Genomic DNA, 6,676 nt, shown 5'->3' on the forward strand with positions numbered 1-6,676 from the left:
TATTTCCTTAGCTTCATTATAAGATTTGTCCATGATACCACCAGCTGTAGTTGCGTCGGCTGCCATTTGAGATGCTCTGTTTAATCCGCCATAGAAAGTCTCCATCTGGATGGTTAACGGTAGTCCATGATTGGGGCAATTCTTGACTAATCCTTTAAAGCGCTCCCATGCGGCACTCAAGGTTTCAACTTCTTCCTGCTCGAAGTTCATGATCTCTCTTCGCCTCCTTGCGTTTGTGGTGGGTGGGAAGTATTTCTACATGAATTTCTCCACCAACTTTTCCCAGGTCGTGATCTCTCCAGGCTCCAAAGAACTTACCCATTACTTTGCGTTGTCACGCAGAGAATATGGGAATAAAGATAGCCTGATAGCTTCTAGAGTGATTCCAGGAATCACAAACAAGTTACATGTCTCTAGGACACATTTCATGTGGGCATGACCGTCTTCTCTTCGAGCACCCCCAAATTGTCCAGCTGATTAGAGCATTTGTAACATCACAGATTTCATCTCAAATCTTGTCCCATCTGGCGTTGGATATATGATCCTTGGTGAGAAATCATACAACCCAAGAAACGCATACTCCCGCATGGGACGCGTACTACTATTTGCCATTATGATAGGATTTTGCGCAGTGTGGGCTAGCTGTTGAGCTAAGTTATGATTCACTTGTTCATCCGCCATTTGTTGTTGCCTGGTTTATTGTCTGAGTAGTTGTTTCCTTAACCTACGGCGACGATTAGATCGATTTCTTTGTCGAAAGGTCCTTTCAACTTCGAGGTCGTATACAAGTTCAGGGGTGCTTTCCCTACTCATAAATGTTTACAAGCTTCAGATTAGCTCATAATACTCCCTCAGCTGCAGTTTTCCTACAAAAGATACAAGCAAAATCTCTGGTTAGTTTTGTTACTGAATCCCCAGCAACGAAGCCAAAAACTTGTTCGTTGATTTTGTGATTCGAGCTTAGGAGTGCATTGTATAAAGTAATTGGAAAAGTATAAAAATGAATGATGCATTTATGTGTTTATGACGCGTTAGTGACGTGTTGATGCGTTAGTGATGTGCAACTGGATGCATGACACTCCTCTATAGACGTTCAAGTTTTCCTGACTCAGATCCAAGTATAAATCCAACTTAGTTTCCTGGTAAGTCTAGGGTCGAACTCAGGGATTCAGATTAAAGCTAACGCAGGCCTTACGTTGTAACTGTTGTAGAAATATCCTAAGTAAATGTAGAAATTATTTATTTACACTAAGCTGCTGTGTGTGTGCAAGAAGATACAAAAGGGTCAAGTAAAGGATAAGGGGTCGTGTGAAAAATGGAGTTTGATGCAGGTGATATGCGTCGATCTAAGTTAAATGTACACGAACAAGAATATAATGTGAATGAGATGACTTGTTTATCCCCGTTTATGCGTTAAGACTCTATTCGACACTTCTCAATGCGAATATCATACAATACCTATCTCTAGGATGTATGCGTCAATCACAGGATGCAATAAAACACTAGTGCGTCTATTTCTAGATATACTAAGCATTTTTAACTTGATGCTGACTTACTTATTCTCTCGAATAATTTAAGCTAAAGCTACTTTTACTAATTAATTTAGATGGTTTAAGCATTTCAAAATGGAATTTTGCATGAAGTTATAGATGCATCCTACATAAACAAGAAATAAAGAGTGGCAAAGTATAATAGATCAAATATGTGAATTTATAAAGAAACTGATTATCTTTACAAAACCAACACTTAATCAACTAAGAAGATGAAAATGGTAAGTAGGATGAAATGAAAGGAGTCAAGCCACAGAGTATAATCTCTTGTCCCCTTTGGCTCAATTCTAGTTCGTGTACAACCACTTATGGAAGAATTGGAAGAAATGTCTCTCTCGAGCTCAGTTTTCTTCCCTCTTGTTCTTCTCGTCACCACAGCACAACTCTAGCAAAAATCAGGTAGATTATTCGATTCTATTTCCTCGGATTGGCGGTCTTAAAATTTTATAATTATGCAATGAGGTAAATGGTCTAAGATCCAAGATTCGTTCATCTGGTGGGATTTCTTCTATTTATAGGCATCGGTCTTCTCCAACTTGATGATGGGCAGCAATAAATTCCATACCCTGGTCAGCCGCTTTACACTCAGATTCTTTTCAGACGTCGCCCGCTCTAGATGCCCATGCTGGCAAGTGGTGATTTGACACAAACAGCCTCAATCAATGAATCTTCCCTGCATTGAATTCCTTCGACGCATGCCCCATGCGTTAGACTTTGCCTACAACACTTAGAATATTTGTTGAGATCTTGCAATATCATGCATTAGTGTCGTAGTATTTTAACAATAAACATTCTTTTGCATGAGTTTGAGAGTGTTCGAGTTCCATGCGTTTTCTCTATAAATGATGAGATTTTATCATTAAAGACCCTAATTGTTTCAACTTTTGAGCCACAATAACTTGTATTTCTACAAGTTATCAATAATCGTCTAAACGATCGTTGAACAACCGTCAAGGTATTGTATACCTGGTGATGGGGTAGTCAGTGACAATGCGATGAGGCATGCTGAACTACACGACCGTTTAGTGCGCGCACCTTTTATTAAACGATGAGCGTCAAATGCTTTATACGATCGTTTACCTCTAGCATCCACGCGATCGAGCAACCAACACTATACGAGAGAGTAAACTCTTTACCCCATCGTTTGGAATTACGATCATTTAGTAAATACTACACGATGGGTACAACATTTCTACCTGATCGTTTAGCCAAATCTCAATAATCGTTTACCTTAGGCTATACGATACAACAAACCGTTGGTTTTCTTCCTCGATAAGAATTGCATCTTCATGCATTGAAAATTCATCATGAACGACTCAAACAAACTTCAAACACTTTGAATACATACTCGATTGCTTGTTAAATATGCCCAAAAACGCAGGGGCCCTTACAAATTAACACTTTGTAAACGTAAAGAAAGCTTTAAACAAAGACAACCATCCCGTAAACATTCATCAACACATCTACAAACATATTTAGCTCTTAAACGCAAGGCAGAAACCTTAAAACCCACCACAACTATGAAAGTAGTTCAATGTAGAAATGGTATTTAGAATATAGAAGAACCTGGCTCTGATACCAATTGAAGAAGATCAAACATGAGGATTTCCATGAGCAGCAGAAAGGATCGTTCCAAATTCCATTCGAATTGAACACTAACCATTACAGTCTAAAAATGGAAACTAACAGGTCATGTATATACAGAAATTACAGCATGCTTTAAGATGATATAAGGGATAGAGGATGCATACCTTTGAAGAACCATTCTTCAAGAATCCCTCGATCAGTCTCTAATGCATCCAATAATAGCAACACTCAAACGCAACGAACAACACACGAGCAACACGAATAGCCAACAGCTCCTCGAACCCAATCAAGTCCAACTCGATTCACAAACTGCGTAAGGACACCAACACAATGATTTACCTTGGTATTCTCGGTGTGAGAATCTAAGAGTTGTGGGCTCTGTCTGATCTTGGCTTGAGGAAGAGACTGGAGGACTACGATCGAGTAGACGATCGACCAAGTGGGAGATAAGAAACTGGTCTATCGTATAGACGATGTGCTCGATCGTTTAGTAAATAACAGCCTATCACATAGACTATGCTACTCGATCGTGTAGCAACGATCAACTGATTAACTATCGTATAGTCAAAGGTAAGTGATCACTTAGCTAATCATGTAGTTTCTCAACGCTATCGCTTAGTGAAACTTTTTCACTTGATAGCTTAGATTGTGAGTACTTTCCGAATGAGGCAACTTCTAATTTATGAAAACCATTTTCCTTTTATCTCAAAATTACCATAAAACTTCCAATAACCTCTCATTCAATTGGTTATTAGAGAAAAAGAATTAATTATCACATAATTAATTTATTATAAATAAATATGATAACCAACATATCATATTATATTTATAACCTATAGTTTTAATATTTCATCTCATGAAACATATAAACCATAGTTCTTTTTCTATTTTATGGTACTTAATGTAAATCATATTTACATTAATTCCTCCACTTGTTGTATCTCATATATCACACCAATTATCTCATATATAATTGAATTTCCTCTTGTTAATTTGAACACTTCAAATCAACCCAAAATCTTATTCTCAACTTGAATCCATTGAGCTACCAAGAGGACCTTATGGAACTGTAGTTTGAAGCTCCAACAGTAGATGAATAGCTGACTAAACTCTTTAGTCATGAGATCCACCATCCGTTAACTACCTAACACTCCATTAAAGACCGACAGTTGCACTTTTCTCACTACAGATATATTTCTATGTCCATATTAACCAATCAACAGTGTGATAACCCTTCATAGATCGCTCGTAAGTACAGCTAGACTAATTTACCGTTTTGCCCCTGTAGTTACATCTAACTCCTTAAGTATCACTGATTTCTCTAATGAACAATAAGTCATAGTCCTACTATGACTGGGTCCTCTCTTCCAAAGAAAGGGTGTGGCCACTATGTTCAAGACTCGAAATCAACCCTTAAAAGAGCAATCTATCTACTTACCCTACTTCGGAGAAGGGGTGAATTCTATCTTGTGTAACTGAGTTCTCAGCTCCCCAATCAGACAAATCCTAAAAAAGGTAAGCTTGTTGAGTTGGCAATCTAGCAACTCTCACCAATACTAATCAAAGGACCACCCTCATAGGCAGGAGTTCCCAAAACACTCAGGATTAAGTTTATGTTACCTATGGTCATTTTAGTGAGATGTAAATCTCAATTATCAATGACGTTATATACAGAGACTAATCATCCCATGGTCTGATCTTATACAAACTCTTTGTATAAGACACCTCGCTGGCATGTCTTCACATGAATGGTCAGGATCAAACCATTTGTAGTAGTTTATAACACTTGTAAACCTCTACAAAGCGGACCTTATCTGTAGTGTCACCAGGATGAGGTATCCATTCTTTATCCTTATACCACATACCATTTAGTTTATTACTAAGGCATGATCCACTTGTATATCTCATATACATGCTTAAGTTTACATAAAATAACCATGGATCTTTGTTTATTGGATATGAGTAAATGAAAATAAAATAACTTTTATTTTATTAATAATAATGTGTACAAAGTTTACAAACTACGAGACTCCCGGAGAATTAAGGCACCAATCCCAACAGTTTCGTCTTCTCCATCGAAGCGAACTGAAACTCTTTGCATCTGAGGCTTCTTCACGAATGACTCAAAAACTTAAAAAGAATACAGACTCAAAATTATGTCCAAAAACGCAGGGGCCCTTACAATTATCTTTTGTAAAAGTAAAACGAAAGCATTAAACAGAGACAACTATCCCGTAAACGTCCATCAACAAATCCACAAACATTTAACACTTAAACTCATTGCAGAAACATAAAACCCACCAAACTGTAAACGAAATTCAATACAGCAAATGGAATTTGACAATCAAGAAACAACCTGGCTCTGATACCAATTGAAGGAACTCCGTTTACAGAGAACCTTTGAGTGGAAACGGATTGTCCAAAACCTATTATGAATCAACGCATACCTTTGAAGGATCCTTCTTCAAGTAATCCCTCAAACGAACTAGTTCACGAATGCATCGAACAACTTGGGAACTCCCTTGAACAAACAGCAAGCAGTAACTCGATCCTCGAATCAAACAGACACTACCAATTAGACCCCTTGTTATTCTTGGTGTGAGAATCCAAGAGTTGCGGGCTCTGGCTAATTTTGGTTAGAGGAAAAGTTTAGAGTTTGGGGAGGAAGACAATCAATAAGACAAACAACACTATCGTGTAAATGAACAAGTCTATTGCATAGACAAGTTTTTTGATCGTGTAGATAATGATGCTATCGTATAGTCTCTCAAGCAATCGTGTAGTTACTCGATAGTGAATTTAATGTCTCGTAGAATAAATCGAAAAACATTTTCATTCATCCCACTTTTTTCATAAAACCAAATAACTACCCACTAAGGGTAGTTATGGAGAAAAAGGAGTTAATTATCAAATGATTAATAAATATAAATAAATATGATAACTAACTTATCATATTATATTTATAACCTATAGTTTTAATATTGCATTATATACAATATATAAACCATAGTTTTTTTTTCTCTATTTTATGGCATTTAATATAAATTATATTCATATTAAATTTAATAGCTATGAATCTTATTCATAGAAAATATATTTGAATCATATTCAAATATTAGTTCCTCCAATCAAACTCTAATGTATCATATACATTATGTCAATTATATCATATATAATTTAATTTATTTAATTATATCATATATAATCAAATTCTCTTTTATAAATTTGAACATTTCAAATTAACCCAAAAACTGATTCTCAACTTAAATCTATTGAGCTACCAAGGGGACCTTATGGACCTGTAGCTTGAAGCTCCAACAGTACGTGATTAACCAATTAAATTCTTTAATCACATTATCCACCATCCGTTAATTGTCGGACACTCCATTAAAGACCGATAGCTATACTCTTCCCACTACAGATATATTTCTGTGTCCATTGTATATAACCAATCAACAATACGATGATCCTTCACAAATCGCTTGTAAGTACAGCTGAGCCAAATTACCATTTTTCCCCCGTAGTTACATCTAACTCCT

At 36.5% G+C, this 6,676-nt stretch overlaps 1 non-coding gene across 1 annotated transcript; it reads left to right on the forward strand.

The window, feature by feature from the left end:
* Window positions 1-121: 121 nt before the first annotated feature.
* Window positions 122-225, forward strand: LOC120089604. The gene has a single exon (XR_005485277.1). It is a non-coding gene; the product is annotated as a small nucleolar RNA R71 (small nucleolar RNA).
* The last annotated feature ends 6,451 nt before the right edge of the window (window positions 226-6,676 follow it).

The sequence above is a fragment of the Benincasa hispida genome, chromosome 10 (genome assembly GCF_009727055.1).
Source record: "Benincasa hispida cultivar B227 chromosome 10, ASM972705v1, whole genome shotgun sequence".
Classification (NCBI taxonomy): domain Eukaryota; kingdom Viridiplantae; phylum Streptophyta; class Magnoliopsida; order Cucurbitales; family Cucurbitaceae; genus Benincasa; species Benincasa hispida.